This window comes from Pseudorca crassidens, chromosome 4 (assembly GCF_039906515.1).
Source record: "Pseudorca crassidens isolate mPseCra1 chromosome 4, mPseCra1.hap1, whole genome shotgun sequence".
In the NCBI taxonomy this organism is placed as follows: domain Eukaryota; kingdom Metazoa; phylum Chordata; class Mammalia; order Artiodactyla; family Delphinidae; genus Pseudorca; species Pseudorca crassidens.
The window spans coordinates 110833637-110849681 of record NC_090299.1 but is presented as its reverse complement, the minus strand read 5'-3'; the positions used below and the strand labels follow the sequence as shown (position 1 = coordinate 110849681).

The 16045-nt window shown below is 37.7% G+C and overlaps 1 protein-coding gene across 3 annotated transcripts in view; it reads right to left on the bottom strand.

The window, feature by feature from the left end:
- The window catches only part of BMP2K (BMP2 inducible kinase), a 126193-nt gene that overhangs the window by 103483 nt on the left and 6665 nt on the right, over positions 1 to 16045 (bottom strand). The window contains exon 2 of one of the 3 annotated variants that reach the window (XM_067736352.1): positions 3107 to 3195. The exons of the other annotated variants lie outside the window; for them this stretch is intronic. The gene's annotated coding sequence lies outside the window, so the exon portion shown is untranslated. The remainder of the gene's footprint in view (positions 1 to 3106; positions 3196 to 16045) is intronic. 3 annotated transcript variants of the gene reach the window in all.

The following is a 16045-nucleotide window of genomic DNA, read 5'->3' as shown; positions in this document are numbered from 1 at the left end:
AAACTCTCTGAGAGTCAGAGATAAGACTAAACACAGGGACTTCACCTCCCTGGTGGCGCAGTGGTTAAGAATCCCCTGCCAATGCAGGGGACACAGGTTCGAGCCCTGGTTCGGGAGGATCCCGCATGTTGTGGAGGAACTAAGCCCGTGCGCCACAACTACTGAGCCTGCGCTCTAGAGCCCGCAAGTCACAACTACTGAACCCACGTGCCACAACTACTGAAGCCCACGCACCTACAGCCCGTGCTCCGCAACAAGAGAAGCCACCGCAATAAGAAGCCCACGAACAACGAAGAGTAGCCCCCGCTCGCCGCAACTAGAGAAAGCCCGTGTGCAGCAACCAAGACCCAACACAGCCAAAAATAAATAAATTTTTTAAAAAAATAGACACAGCCTTACAAACATTTTATGTAAATTTAATAGAAAAGCCAATCATACTGAGAGAAAAATTGTACATAAAACTCTTTAAATACACACACACACACACACACACACACACACACACACACACATATCTGAATCAGCAGCAGAATTTCCTCCCCAAAATTAAGTATCTGTGTATAGGTTAGAAACATAAATTCTCTATATGCTTTTACTTCCCATTATTTTCATGTATATTTTAAGTACCTATAGCCACTATTATCTAAGCTACTAAAACACAAAAGTTTGAATATCATTTTTAAATTGTAAAAATCACAGAAAATCAAGAAATATGTTACACGGTAATTTGCCTATCTATATACACTCTCTGAAATCTTGTGCAGGATTTGTATGTATGTAAATTTTCCTGAGGAAAGGATCTATATAACTTTCATTAGATTCTCAAAGAAATATGCAATCCAAAAAAAGTTATTTTTTACTACTTCTACTGGCATATGCAGCAAGCATAACTTTTTCCAAATTCTGGCCCTATATATATCCCCTATGAACAGGCTTCTAAGGGTACCTGACCTTTGTTGGCCTCACATTCCTTCTCTGTAAAAATGGAAAGGGTGCTGTTGTCCTGTCCACTTAAGAACTGGTGAACACAGTAAATTTGGCAATGCAGGAGAAAGTTCTCTAGACAACTAGAAGTCTCTATTAAAATATGTCAATATGTAGTAATTTGATAATGTTTATCATTGATACTTTCATCTGTTAGAACGGTCTATAAAGATATTTAAAATTTCAGACAGAACAAGTAGCATTAAAAAATCAAAACAAGTTTTGTCTTAAAAGCACTGATACCCAGACTTTAGTTCTCTCATTTAGCTTGCAGATCTCTAAGACATGCAGGTTTATATTAGAATATACTTTATTTGACAGAGCATAATAGTAATTATGTGTACATTTGGTTAACAATGACTAAAGTGAAACTCTTGAGTAAAGGATTCCAGATAACCACTGCAACTTCCCTAAAAATACTGCCTACCTGAAGTAATCTGTTCAGAGACAACTGTTAGAAAGTCACACCTTTGAAAGTACACGATCACAGCTTTTCTAAGAACAAATTCTTTTCAGAGTGAAATAATTTATAGAAATGGTATAGAAAGAAAGCTAAGGAAAGAAAGAAAACCAGTTATTTCCTCCCCTAGTGAGTATATATATATATATTTCTAAAAATTTCAATATTTCTAAAAATTTTTCCCATAAACTGTAAATTACTTAATGCACTGTCCCCTTTGACCTTAAAGGACCTTCATAATAAAGATGAGAGAGACTTTGAAACAGTTTAGGCAAGTTTCTCACATGCACCCAACAGGTACTATGTCCCTTTTTTCTTTGTTTTTCAACCAAAATCTTACAAGATTTCTAGTAATTCTCACATATATGACTTCAATAAAATGGAGAGATGCTATGTTCCTGGAAAGGAATACTCAATACTGTCAATATGCTAAATCCTAAATTAATGTGCAGTTTTTGTGTAATGCCAATCAAAGTGCCAACACTGATGAATTATACAGAGTGCTTTATGAAACCTGAAGTTTTCTGGACAGTTCTCTAAACCTAGGATTAAATCTCTGGGATTTAAGTCCAGGAATCTGCTCAATAAGCACCCCAAGTAAAGTTTAAGAACTCTTACATTAGTCCTGCTATCTACTAATGATCAATCTGAAGGCCATCAACAAAGCAGACGTTCATCATGAACTGCTCTGAACACTTCGGAGGGTATTTTTTCTCTCTCTCCTAGGAGACTGGCTAAAGGAGAATGTGACCTGTGGAAATAACAGCACTGGCATCACCTAAAAGCTTGCTGGTAATGCAGAACCTCAGGCCCCACCCCAGATGTGCTGAGTCAGTAGCTGTATTTTAATAAATCCCCAAGTGATTCACATACTTTAGAGTTTGAGAAGCAGTATATTAGAGAATGACTCCCCAAACTTACTTTTAAAAAATTAATACATTTAAAATGAACCAGCTATTCTAGTAAAGAGGAATATTCCTCTCGAACGTCCCTGCTCTGTCACCAGTCCCTAGGACACCTCATCACAACTCCCATTTGTAAGACTGCAATGAAGTCACTTTGACTTCCCTTTCTGTTATTTCTAGTCACATCTTTTCCCCTTCCTTATCCTTATTTTCGCTCCTACAGCAGAAAAGTCAGATTTTAGAATTAATGTTTTTTTGTTTTGCTTTGTAGAACTTAAAAAGACTACATATAAACTTAGTTTTCTACTACTCTTACTGTTTTCTCCCTTTCTTACATCTCAAAACTCCTCCATTCACAAATCCGAAGCCTGGGTATTAAGTCTCAATCCTCTCTCACTGATTTCACAACTTCCTGCTCACCAGAATATCAGGCTTCAAAAGCATCAAATTTTAGCCAATTCTTATATATTGTGGTTAAATTTGTCTTTTCTTCCCAAATTCAGCATTATGCTAACCTCTCCTTGGGACTCCTTGGCCTTACAACTCTTAAGTACAAAAAACCTACACCTTCAACTTTTCCCAGTTTCCCTCAACATCTGAATACTACAATTAAGTATTTAATTGTAGTTAAATTCTACAATTCTACAACCCATCATCTGCTTTCTACAACCATCATCTGCTTTCTTAGCCTACCTTCAACTTTCTCTTCACCCAATTACCATATTCATGCATCTCACCCAAATTGCAATCAACTAACCATGAGACGGGGGTTCTTCCTATGTTCTTTTTTTCAACAAATTTTAGTATGTGGCTGGGCTAGCCTCTGGAAAACATGATTTTACAAGTCTACAGAGAGAGAAAGACAAAAATAAGTTATTATGGGATATTGTGATGAATGCTATGGGCAATATAACTAACGTACAAAGAGTTGTAATGAAATAATTATGTTTAGAATACGCTCAATCCAGCATTCTCTTTTCACTGAAGCAGGCCCTGAAATTTCACTGTTTCAGGAAGACTTTCTTGATGAGAACAACATAAGCCAAGAATCTGTTACATAACAGCATCATGGACCTAACTCAAACTAAACATGCAACCACTTAATTCACATATCCTCCAATTCAGCGACTTGTTTATATAATCCTGCTATGATTAGCGATTAATGGTTTGCAAGCATCCCATAACTTCATCTTTGGAATGTACTGTCACTTTAACACATGCTTAATATCTTATTTTCAACCTCTATGAATGATCAAGTTAAGAAATTCACTCATTTGGTCAGATTCCAAGCATCAAATGTATGAAATCCCTGACTTAGCAGTGGACTGTGTTCTGACAGCTCCTAAGACTACTCTTTGAGTTTCAAAATATTTTTCCCACAGCAACACTCCTACATGTGATAATTAAGTTCTCAGGTCTACCTGCAGTCTAGTACTAATAGTACTATATAATACCTAGTGTCTCGCTAAAAAAAAAAAAAATTTCTGTGGGACCATTCATTCAAGGTTCAAACTTGAGCAGCCAAAACTACATCTCACCAAAACCCAAGCACCACAGGTTTCACCCAGCCATTCAAAGTGTGAGAAAGAGATTCCCCCAGATCCAAGCCACAAGCAGTGCCCAAGTAACTACAAGCAGTAACTCAGCAAGTTGTCTACACATTCTACAACACATTCCTAACTTTTCTTTGGTCACATGTCCATTTGAGAATATGAGAGTCATAAGCCCTCTCCTAAGAAAAACGCACATGGATGTCTGTGAACCCCAGGTAAAGAACCCCAACTGCAAAGTGTAGGGTCCACACATTGAACTGTACATCATTAAAGACCAGTACTGTCCAATGTATGTCCAATATAGCGAGAGCCACATATGTAATTTTAAATTTTCTAGTAGCTACATTCATTAAAAAGGTAAAAACCAGTGAATTTTAGTGATACATTTTATTTAACCAAAAATACCCAAAATACGATTATTTCAACATGCAATCAACATAAAATTAATGAGATCTTTTGCATTCTTTTTTTTCCCACATTCAGGCTCTGAAATCCCATGTGTATTTTACATTTATGGTACATTTTAATTCAGACTAGGCGTATTTCAAGTATCAGTCACATGTGGCTCGTGGCTACTGTATTACACAGTTTTGCTAGACCATACAGTGTATACCCAACAATTCTCAAGCCCTCTGGGCTCAGTATCCCTTTGCAGTCTTAAAAATTATGGAAGACCCCAGACAGCTTTCGTTTATGTGAGTTATACCAATTTGCATTTACCAGATTAGAAATTAAAACAGAATTTTTTAATGTTTATTAATTCATTTAAAATAATAATAAAAATATTACACATCAATATACATGACATTTTGTTAAAAATAGCTGTATTTTTCGAAACAAAAATTTAGAAAGGAGAATGGCAATGCTTTACATTTTGGCAAAGCTCTTTAATATTTGCCTTGATAGAAGACTGCTGGATTCTCATACCTGCTTCTGCGGTAGATCTTCCGTGATGTGGTTTTGGCTGAATGAAGCATATGAAGAAAATCTAGCCTCACACATACATGAAGAGGAAAAGATAAAAGACTATTAAGATAGTCTTTTACAATAACTATGGATATTCTTCTCTGCTATTGTAGCAAAACATAACAGTTAGTGGTTTCTTAAAGGTCACTGCAACGTGGTATCTAAAACCACATCACTGAATTTTTTGCACTGTTACATTAGAAGCCAATGGTCGATCTTGTATTTGTAACATCATGTATTTGGAAAATAACAGTTCACCAAATTTCCCATTACCCTTTTTTAAAAATCATATTTGTTAATATTATCACTTATCTCCTCAGAAAAGCCTTTAAGTGACGGGAAGCTGTCAAGTTCACAATGGCAGATATAAGTTTTCCAAAATTCTAATTTTCTTTTGAAAGCTCAAACTCTATCATTAAAAACAGTTGTTTTCCTTGTAGTGACAGGCTCACTTAATTGAGAAAATGTCTGCCAAATACCCAAATCTAAATAAATAACCATAGTTTGTCAGTCATTCTTGCAAATAAACAGAGTCTTCCATGAAAAAAGCAGCAGGTTCAGGACACAACTCAATCACCTAAGTGCTTTTCTCAATTACACCACTATACTTCATTATACAGCAAGTGCTTTATGTATACTTCCCATTTCTTCACATATTAAAAAGATGCGTACTGGGCTTCCCTGGTGGCACAGTGGTTGAGAGTCCGCCTGCCGATGCAGGGGACACAGGTTCGTGCCCCGGTCCGGGCAGATCCCACATGCCGCGGAGCGGCTGGGCCCGTGAGCCATGGCCGCTGAGCCTGAGCGTCCGGAGCCTGTGCTCCGCAACGGGAGAGGCCACGACAGTGAAAGGCCCGCGTACTGCCAAAAAAAAAAAAAAAAAAAAAAGATGCGTACTTACGAATGACCAGTAATAACCACATGAAAAGATGTTCAACATCACTTATCTTTAGGAAAATGCAAATCAAAACTGCAATGATACACCACTTCACATCCATTTGGATGGCCATTATAAAATTTAAAAAAGAAAATAGCAAGTGTTGGTGAGGATGAGGAGAAATCGGAACCCTTGTACACTGCTAGTGGGAATTTTAAATGGTGTAGCCACAATGAAAACAGTATGGCATTTCCTCAAAAAATTAAACATAGAATTTTTCACATACTAATCCAGCAATTCTGCTTCTGGGTACATACCAAAAAGAAATGAAAGAAAGGACTTGAGTAGATATTTGTACACTTACATTCATAGCAGCATTATTCACAATAGCCAAAAACAACCGAAATGTGTCCACCGATGGATGACTAAACAAAATGCGATATATACATACAAAGGACTATTATTCAGACTTAAAAAAAGAAATTCTGATACATGCTATAACATGGATGAATCTTGAAGACATTATACTAAATGAAATAAGCCAATCACAAATGCACAAATATTGTAAGATTCCAATTATATGAGGTACTTAGAATAGTCAAGTTCAGAGGGACAGAAAGTAGAATAGTGGTTACCAGGGGCTGGGGAAAAGGAGGAATGAGGAGTTAGTGATTAATGGATACTGAGTTTCAATTTGGGAAGATGAAGAAGTTCTGGAGATGGATAGTGGTGATGGTGGCATAACAATGTGAATGTACTTAATGCCACTGAACTGTAAACTTAAAAATGGTTAAAATGGTAAATCTTATGTTATGTGTATTTTACCACAAGCAGGGGGAAAAAAAAGACATGGACTCAAGAGCCAAGATTGAGAAAAGACTTTTTACTGCTTCATCAAGGACGTTAAGAAAAACTGGCTTTAAAACAACAACAAAAAAAAATGAGTGCATGTGACAGTGAAGAATACAATGACTACTAATACATTTTGGTGCCAACTGCGTAGATTTGTCTTAAAGCAGCTTTAACCCCCACCACTGCTTTTGAACCATCAGTGCAAATGCCAGTACAGTGTAAAAGGCAATTACGTCTTAGAAGTACCACGAAAATAATTTTGACCTGATAGACCCCCCCTCAAAGGGTCTGAGGGATCACTCCCCCTGGGGCCCACAAACCACACTTTGAGAACCATTACTGAAGCCTATTTTTTCAGAAAAGTCAATGACAGAAAGAAAGAGACATGAAAAGACCACAAAAAAAGCTTTATTTTCATTTTTGTTTGTCTTTTAAGATGAGAAAAACAGGTTGATATGCTGAATAGATATAGTAAGTAATAAGGAACAAGTAGAACACAGAAGAAAAATCAGATAACTAATGGAGAAAAAAAGAGGAGGGAAAAGATAATCAGGGGGTGTAGTCTCTAAAGTTGGAAGTAAAGGAGAGACAGATACTAGAGGTAGATGGGGGGTGGGAGGGGTTATACTTTGGCTTATAAAAAAGCTCTAAGTCCTGGGGATATAATGTGACTACAGTTAATAATACTATATTTATATTTGAAAGTTGCCAAGAGAGTAGATCTTGAAAGGTCTCATCAGAAGAAAAAAATTCTGTAACTATGTGTAGTGATGTTAACTAGACTTACTGTGGTGATCATTTCACAGTATATATAAATATGGACTTATTATGTTGTATATCTGAAACTAATATAATCTTATATGTCAATTATATCTCAATTTAAAAAAAACTCTCTACTTAGAAAAATAGACATTAAATAAATGCTTCTTGATAATGATGGTGATAGTCCCATAGTTTAATAAAAAATATTAAGAAATTTTCTTTTGGTATTTTTAAATCATAGATCAAGGACCATTCCATTCTAACTTTTCACTTGCATGTGTATAAAAATATGCCACACATATCACAGAAGTAATGTTGTGCCATTTTTAAGAAAAATTTTATGGTGTCACATGAATTTATTTCCTGCAAAAACTCAGAAGTGTAGTACTCCAGGCTTAAGTCAGATGCATATGTGCTATGATCTAAAACAAAACTTGAAAGAACCGGTGTCTTTTTATTTTGAATAAATGTAACACAAACTGGTTAAATGAAATACAAAAGGGGATTTGATATTACAGCACATCATACGCTAAGCTTTAAAGTTCCCATAACCTTGAACTAGGAACAGAAGGAAGTAGGGGATAAGAAGTCAGCTATTTCTCTTCTCTTCACTTTCCTCCCTACCAGGAGTTCCCAGATACTGTTACGCTAGATTCAAATGAAGAAGCTAAAATAATGTGATTTTATGTTACTTACTTCACAGTTCACAAACACATTATTTCACTTAGGACTGAATCTTTCTAGACTGAGACAACAAACTAATTTGGGGGAAGTTGCAATTTTAAACCTTTTCATATTAATCCTGACATCTTAAACAACTGCAACACATAGTTTGATGGCCTCAGCAAGGAGCACAGTGGAAAAACTTTAACTCAAAAATGTTTGAGTCCACCTCAGACTCCTCAGGTACCCATTAATACTCCAGCTGCTTCCAGAATATTAAAAGTCCCCTGGACCCTTAAGCCTGCTTGAAGTCCCACTCCACTCAAAGGCCAATGCTTGAATGTGCGCAAGAGCCAATTAAGGAGGGCACATGGTAGAAAAAGTGCTAAATTAAAGTCCTGAGACCTAAATTCTGCCCTCCACAACCAGCACTAACAGTGTAACTTTGGTTCATCCCTTACTCTATTTTTTCATAGTTAAATAAGGGCACTGAAATTGGATAATTGCTACAATTACGGGAGATATAACGGCGCATCAGCATTTAAAAAGAAAGACTGCTAGTCCAGCAACACCAACTCCAGTTAATAGACTACTGGGGATCCTCTCTGAAGGAAGCTGAGAAGGTCTTTGCCTTAACTCAGATTCTTGTACACCACCCACCATCCCTATCCCTTTATTTAGTCCTCCAAAAGCAAAACTCAATAGAATTGACCTCAGGTTTTTTATGGGGTTTTTTTTGCGGTACGCGGCCCTCTCACTGTTGTGGCCTCTCCCGTTGCGGAGCACAGGCTTCGGACGCACAGGCTCAGCGGCCATGGCTCACGGGCCCAGCCGCTCCACAGCACGTGGGATCCTCCCGGACCGGGGCACAAACCCGTGTCCCCTGCATCAGCAGGCGGACTCTCAACCACTGCGCCACCAGGGAAGTTCCAGAATACACATAATGGCCCACCATAACCTTTTAAAATACACGTAGCCTTTATTAAGAAAGACAGCCACTATTCTAAAGTGAGAACAAATTTGAACCTTAACTCTGTAAATAGGAGTTTCTCATGCTAGAAATTTATAGGACAACAAAATGGTTACATCCAACTTTGAACATGATGGATTCATATAGCACCTTGCAAACTCACTTCTAACATTCCTTACAGACAGGATACTATGCGCAAAATGACAAACACATGTTTGTTCAATCCATGTATTTGCAACATTTCTTAAATTCCCACTTCAGTGAGCTGAAAAACATAAACCAGTAACAGCTAGTTCACCGGGTTTTAAAAATATATAACTATCAATTTGGATCGCGATCCTTAGAATTGTAAAAATAATATTTTGCTAAAAGATGAAAAATTAACAAAGATTTAACAATCTGGTTAACTCTTCACTAGGATTTGAACTAGGCTAGTTGGTAAACAAACAAACAAAAACCTCTTTAGGTCTATATTACTGCAGTACAACACTAGTTAACTATCTTACAAACTTCTGTCATTGATCACAAAAGAGACTATTAAAAGCCTAAGCACAGGGACTTCCCTGGTGGCACAGTGGCTAAGGATCCGCCTGCCAATGCAGGGGACATGGGATCGAGCCCTGGTCCAAGAAGATCCCACATGCCACAGAGCAACTAAGCCCATGCACCACAACTACTGGGCCTGTGCTCTAGAGCCTGCAAGCCACAACTACTGAGCCCGCATGCCACAACTACTGAAGCCTCCATGCCTAGAGCTCACACTCCGTAACAAGAGAGGCCACCCAATGAGAAGCCCGTGCACCACAATGGAGAGTAGCCCCCGCTCGCTGCAACCAAAGCCCGCGCACAGAATGAAGACCCAACGCAGCCATAAATCAAATAATTAATTTTTTTTTTAAAAAAGCCTAAGCACAGCTAAGCACATACTCATCCTACTTCTGGAAAAGTAACTCAAAACACACGTCCTACTGATCATGACTCAGTGGCATCATTTTTTTGTACACAAAGAATAGATAGGCCATTAACATTCAGTAGGAAAGACTCTGTTATGCAGGCCAGAGAATGAAGAAGTGGATCATGACCAGTGATGCATAATCCCACTCCCTAGAAAAATAGTCCTGACAACACTCATTAAGTAAAATATTTTACTGTATTATGTGTAAGTCATTTTCATACTAATATCTTAATGATTCCAGAATGAATATTAAAATTTAGACTAACCACTGACCATCTCATTCAAAAGACAATACTTAAGTATGTAAAAAGCTCCAGCCAGCCTGAACAATGGCCCAACCACAAAAAAATTAAGGAAAATAAGTAAATACAGCAATTAGGCAAGCAAAGGAGTGTGCTGAAAACCTCTCTTCCAGGAAACCAAAGAAGAAATAGAAGAATGCTGAGGGTGATAATGATTAGTTACTAAGAAAAGCATAAAGACTTGGTAGCATGCTACCCTCTGATCTGTTACACTAAAGGCTACAAATTTCCTAATCTAAAAAAAAAAAATTCAGTGTTTCTCTACCTAGAAAATGATCACTTCTGATATCACAGACTAGTCAGAGGGGTTTCCCAAAGTAATGATCATATGTTCCTTCACACAGAGCATTAAGGAGATGAGACCCCTCCCTTCTTGCTAATCTCTCATTCTCTTAGATTCTGGCCGTCACATTAAACCTTGGTACTTATCAGCCACTCAAGAGAAAGCCATAGCCACTTGATCATTTCCAACATTATTACTTTCTTAAGATTAGCTACTCAGAGCACATACTTTAGGCCTCTTCAGCTTGCTCTCTCTGTCCCACAGTAGTAGCTTTCTTAAAGATGCCATGGGTCAAGGGAACTTAGGCTGGAATATTTCTGAGAGTCATACCTAATAAAAAGAGCAATGCAGTACGCACAAAACAAAGATGTACTGTTCCTGTAATCATAACAAAAATAAAACAAGCTAGAAATCCAAAAATAAATCTGGTTGTATTTTTTTCATCCATCTAGATAATACTGTACCTACATTATCATCAAACATATCTACTTATTTTAATTTCTATAAAGGGACACAACTTGAAAAACAGGGCCAATCTGCTCCTAAATATCAACTGAACAGCAGGATATGTCAAATCCAATTGACAAATATGTCAATTGTTTTACAGTAAATTTTTTTTTTTTTTTTTTTTTTGCATTACGCAGGCCTCTCACTGTTGTGGCCTCTCCCGTTGCGGAGCACAGGCTCCAGACGCGCAGGCTCAGCAGCCACGGCTCACGGGCCCAGCCACTCCGCGGCACGTGGGATCTTCCTGGACCAGGGCACAAACCCATGTCCCCTGCATCAACAGGTGGACTCTCAACCACTGCGCCACCAGGGAAGCCCTACAGTAAATTTTTACTGGCCTTCTGACTGCTGTTCAGTTCAAAAACTCAATCTCTTACAAATGTACTGAATACCTATCATGAGTACAGCACTGCAAGAGATATAAGATGAACATAAGCCAAACCTTAAAGGAGCTTTTAATCTTGCAGTAGAGGAAACTTTTTATTAGACATTTTCTTGAAATAGAACAAAGCTGTGTAAAATAAGTGCAATATGAGCAAGAGTTGCTACACAGGGCACCAAAGGAAGGCATAATTACACTCATTTGGTTGTGAACAGGGTTTCATGGAAAAATAAAGATTGCAAATAACTAACTGTATTTTAAATGTATTCTGCAAGATCCGATTTCAACAGGATTGGGGAGGCAGGTGTCTGCATTCTAAGCAAATGTAACAACATAAGCTGAAAAACAGGCATGAGAAAGCATCAGAGAAGTGCAGAAGATATCAAGTACATATGCAATAGTGATATACACCTAGGGTTGGAGTGAGAGATTAAGGCTGGAGAGGGGCTTGGGGGTCACATTACAGAGGACCTTGAATCCCAGAGTAATGAGTCTGCATTTCACTTGGTTAGGCAAATAAGAGGGTGACATAATCAGAAGTCCACTTCAGAGAGAATAAATTTGAAGGAATACAAGTGTTGATTTGGTGAGTAAAGAGCCTAAAAAGGGAGGGATAGTCCACATAAGAACTTACTTCTTTTTTTTTTTTGTTTGTTTGTTTTTTTAAACATTTATTTTATTGAAGAATAGTTGATTTACAATGTTATGTTTATTTTCTCCCGTTGCGGAGCACAGTCTCCGGACGCGCCGGCTCAGCGGCCGTGGCTCACGGGCACAGCAGCTCCACAGCATGTGGGATCTTCCCGGACCGGGGCACGAACCCGTGCCCCCTGCATCGGCAGGCGGACTCTCAACCACTGCGCCACCAGGGAAGCCCAAGAACATACTTCTTTAAGAAGTATTAGGAACCCAAACTAGAGCTGACGGCACTACAAACAAAAGTAACGTTCCTCACACATATCATGGTTAAATTTTCTATCCGTAAACTCACTCAGATAAAGTATAACCATACCCTTCCTCATATATTCTTTACAAATAAAAACTTGAAAAACAAGAAAGTTTCTTTACTTCCAGATACCCTAAAATACATATATTATAAATGAGTCACCTGGAGAACACAAGTTACTAAAATGACAAAAGCAGCAACTATGGCCGTACGTCCTTTGAAATTAAATAGTACTCTGAAATGCCACACAATTTTACTTGAGCACCCATCCCCTACCTTAAGGCTACCACATAAGGCAACTTCTTATTAAAGACTTTTTCCCAATGATTAAGAAATAATTTTATACCGTGGAATAAAAAATAAATTGCTACCCTATATTGAAGTTTGCCCAAAAACTCAAATGCATGATAATCAAACACAATCCTTTCATTACAGTCTCAATCCTAAAACTGTTCATCATTATCCCTTCTTTCTCATGCTCCTCTCTTATCAGCAGGAGAAGTAAAATTCAGTTATATAGACAGAATCAGAGAATGCTAAAATGGAAAAGGATGTTACAGGTTCATCTTTACCCACTTCATTTTTTTTCCTTGAGGAAACTGAGGTCAAAATGTCACAATGTGTGGACAATGCTTTTTGCACAGGGATGTTCTTTACTTTCTATTTATAATGTCAAAAACTGGAAATAAGTTCAACAAAAAATTGTATTGGAACGGTAGACTATGGTATATTGATGATTCTGAAAAATTCTGATTTTGAAGAACTTTAATTATATGTAAATGTTCACAATACTACAAAAAAAAAAAAAAGATCCCACATGCAGCAGAGCAACTAAGCCCGTGCACCACAACTACTGAGCCCACGCACCCTCAACTACTGAAGCCTGCACACCTAGAGCTCGGCAACAAGAGAAGCCAGAAGCCACCACAATGAGAAGCCTGTGCACAACAAAAGTAGCCCCCGCTCGCCGCAACTAGAGAAAGTCCACACACAGCAACAAAGACCCAATGCAGCCAAAAAACATAAAAAAAAAAATAATAAAAAAAAAATTTAATTAAAAAATAAAGTAAATGCAAAAAAGTTAAAAAAAAATGTCACAATGTGAGTTAGTGGCATTAACTGGGATTAGCAGCTGGCCCGACTCCAAGTTTTGCCTTTTTTTTTTTAATAGTTTCCTCCAAGAAGGCATCATTTCAAAATTTAATATAATGTTAAAATAGGAAAACTAGTAGCGACAATTTTTTCACATTTTAAAATAATATCCATTGCAAAGTGCCTCTCCAAAGGTTACGTCCCAAACTATGCCCTTAATGTTACTGGAATTCTAAGACAAACCCAAAATTCCAAAAACAAAATCCCTCTGTGGAAAGGCCCAACAACCACTTTCCTCCAGAGTTTTGAAACTTAGCATAAATGTGCTGACTGAGCTCATTTGTAAAGATGATACACACAGACAGAGAATCTCCAAATTAACTAAGTGCCCAACTATTTAAAATGGCTCAGTCATTAACCACTCAGTGTCCCAACTGAGTCCCCTAAAAATAGTGGCTTGTGGGTACATAAATGGTTCACCAGATGGATGCAGGATAAAAAATCAGGGAATGAGCAGTCTCAAGCCTTTGCTGATGAAACCTTATGCAGCACTGAAATTGCCATTCAGACTCTTAATGTCAGAATTCCAGATCAAGGTTTTAATCATTTTGATAGCTACCAAACGTGTTCTAATAAATGTGTATGTTCTACTTTAAGCTTTGACCAAAACGAAAAAAAAAAAAAGGAGAGAAGGGGTGAAAGAGAACCCCAGACAATACACAAGATTAGTTCCTTAGTACTAACAACATCAATTTTCTTTTTATCCCTCCTGCAGACTCCATAATGGAAAGATACTAACAAGTATTAATTTATTTCCATTATTTTTAAAATAACCAAAGACAACCTTTCCAATTTGCTCAGCACTAACCACACAAAGTTGACTACAGCTAAAAGCAAAGAAATTTGACATACCAGTGCAATTTAGCCCCTTTATTGGAGATAAATGTATAGTTTCCACTACATACTTTTGAAGTGTTGAAAATTGGGAATTATTTTAGTGTCAGTATCTTGTCCCTGAATAAAACTGCCACCTCGGGCTTCCCTGGTGGCGCAGTGGTTGAGAGTCCGCCTGCTGATGCAGGGGACATGGGTTCGTGCCCCGGTCCGGGAAGATCCCACATGCCGCGGAGCGGCTGGGCCCGTGAGCCATGGCCGCTGAGCTTGGGCGTCCGGAGCCTGTGCTCCGCAACGGGAGCGGCCACAGCAGTGAGAGGCTCGCGTATCGCAAAAAAAAAAAAAAAAACTGCCACCTCTAGAGAAAACATATCAGCAGACAATCAAATTTACATCTTAGGCGCTATCTCTACAATGATAACATAAACAACCCAAAAGAGAAGCATCTGTTAATAAGATTCTACGTAATATCCTTTGCTGCAAATTACTTTCATATTATTGTGAGAGCATATGCTGCTATCAAGGTCAAAATTCTATACAGCTGATTGAAACATAAAAATTACATGTGGCTGAATGCCATATAATAATTATCTAATCAAAATGATTCAGATTTTTTACAAACACAAATGTGAAACTTAAATCAGGATAAATGTAATACCTAATCTAAAAGCAAGTTACTACAATGCCAGAATCAGATTTCACTGAAAGCTTGTAACTAAATCTGAACCTAAAACTAACCCATATTGATTGAGAGATTTGGCATGCACTGTTAGGTACTGTCACAAATTATCTTGTCAATATCACACATTACCTATTGATCTTCATAATAGGTATTAACTACGCATTACAGAAAAGGAAACAACGTTTCCTGATAGTTTAATTCAACAACAACAAAAAATTCCTGGACAGGAAGTAAGGATACAGAGATAAATAAATAAGACCCTGTCCTCAAAAAGCTCTCCATCCAAAAAAGGCTGTCAAAATCAACTGTAGAATATAAAACAATTTCACAACTGCACGTAAAAATAATTTTCTTTTAACTCACCACCTTTGCTAAATAAAGAAAAATATAATGTCAATAGAGAAAGATGACTTAAGGGGGCAGCCACATTATTCTTTCTTTGTTGTTTCAAGAAAGCTAATTTAAACAACACTTTGCCTTAAACAAACTTTGTCTTGAAACTTTGTCTTCACCAAAGTAGAAAATTCAGCGTCCCCAGACGTAAGCAGAAGACCTTTGAGGGGACAAGAACTAAAGAGCCCTCCACTGGTGCTTCTTAATTTGCAAATTAGGTCTTAAATTCTATTAAAGAATTCTGGTTAAAAAAAAAAGTCAAAAATCATTTCCTTTGAAAAGTATTTGAATGTCCATCATACAGTGAGGCAATTTTTATGACACAAAAAGCAATTAATACAGAGTCCTTTCAGCCTCAAGAATTTTACTATCTGCTAGGGGCCTTGAGACAGGAACAATAATTAACCACCCTAGTGTTTCCAAGTGCTTACATAATTGTATCTCAAGACAAAAGATTAAATGTGATAAGGGGAAAAAAAGCAAACAGCTACAAATGTCCACAGGAAGAAGGGAGTGATCATAGCCAGCAGTTAGGAAGCTAGGATTAGACAGTCACAAGCAGAGTGGAAGGCAAACAGAAGATTCAATCACAGAGCAAGGAGGAGAGGAGCACACTG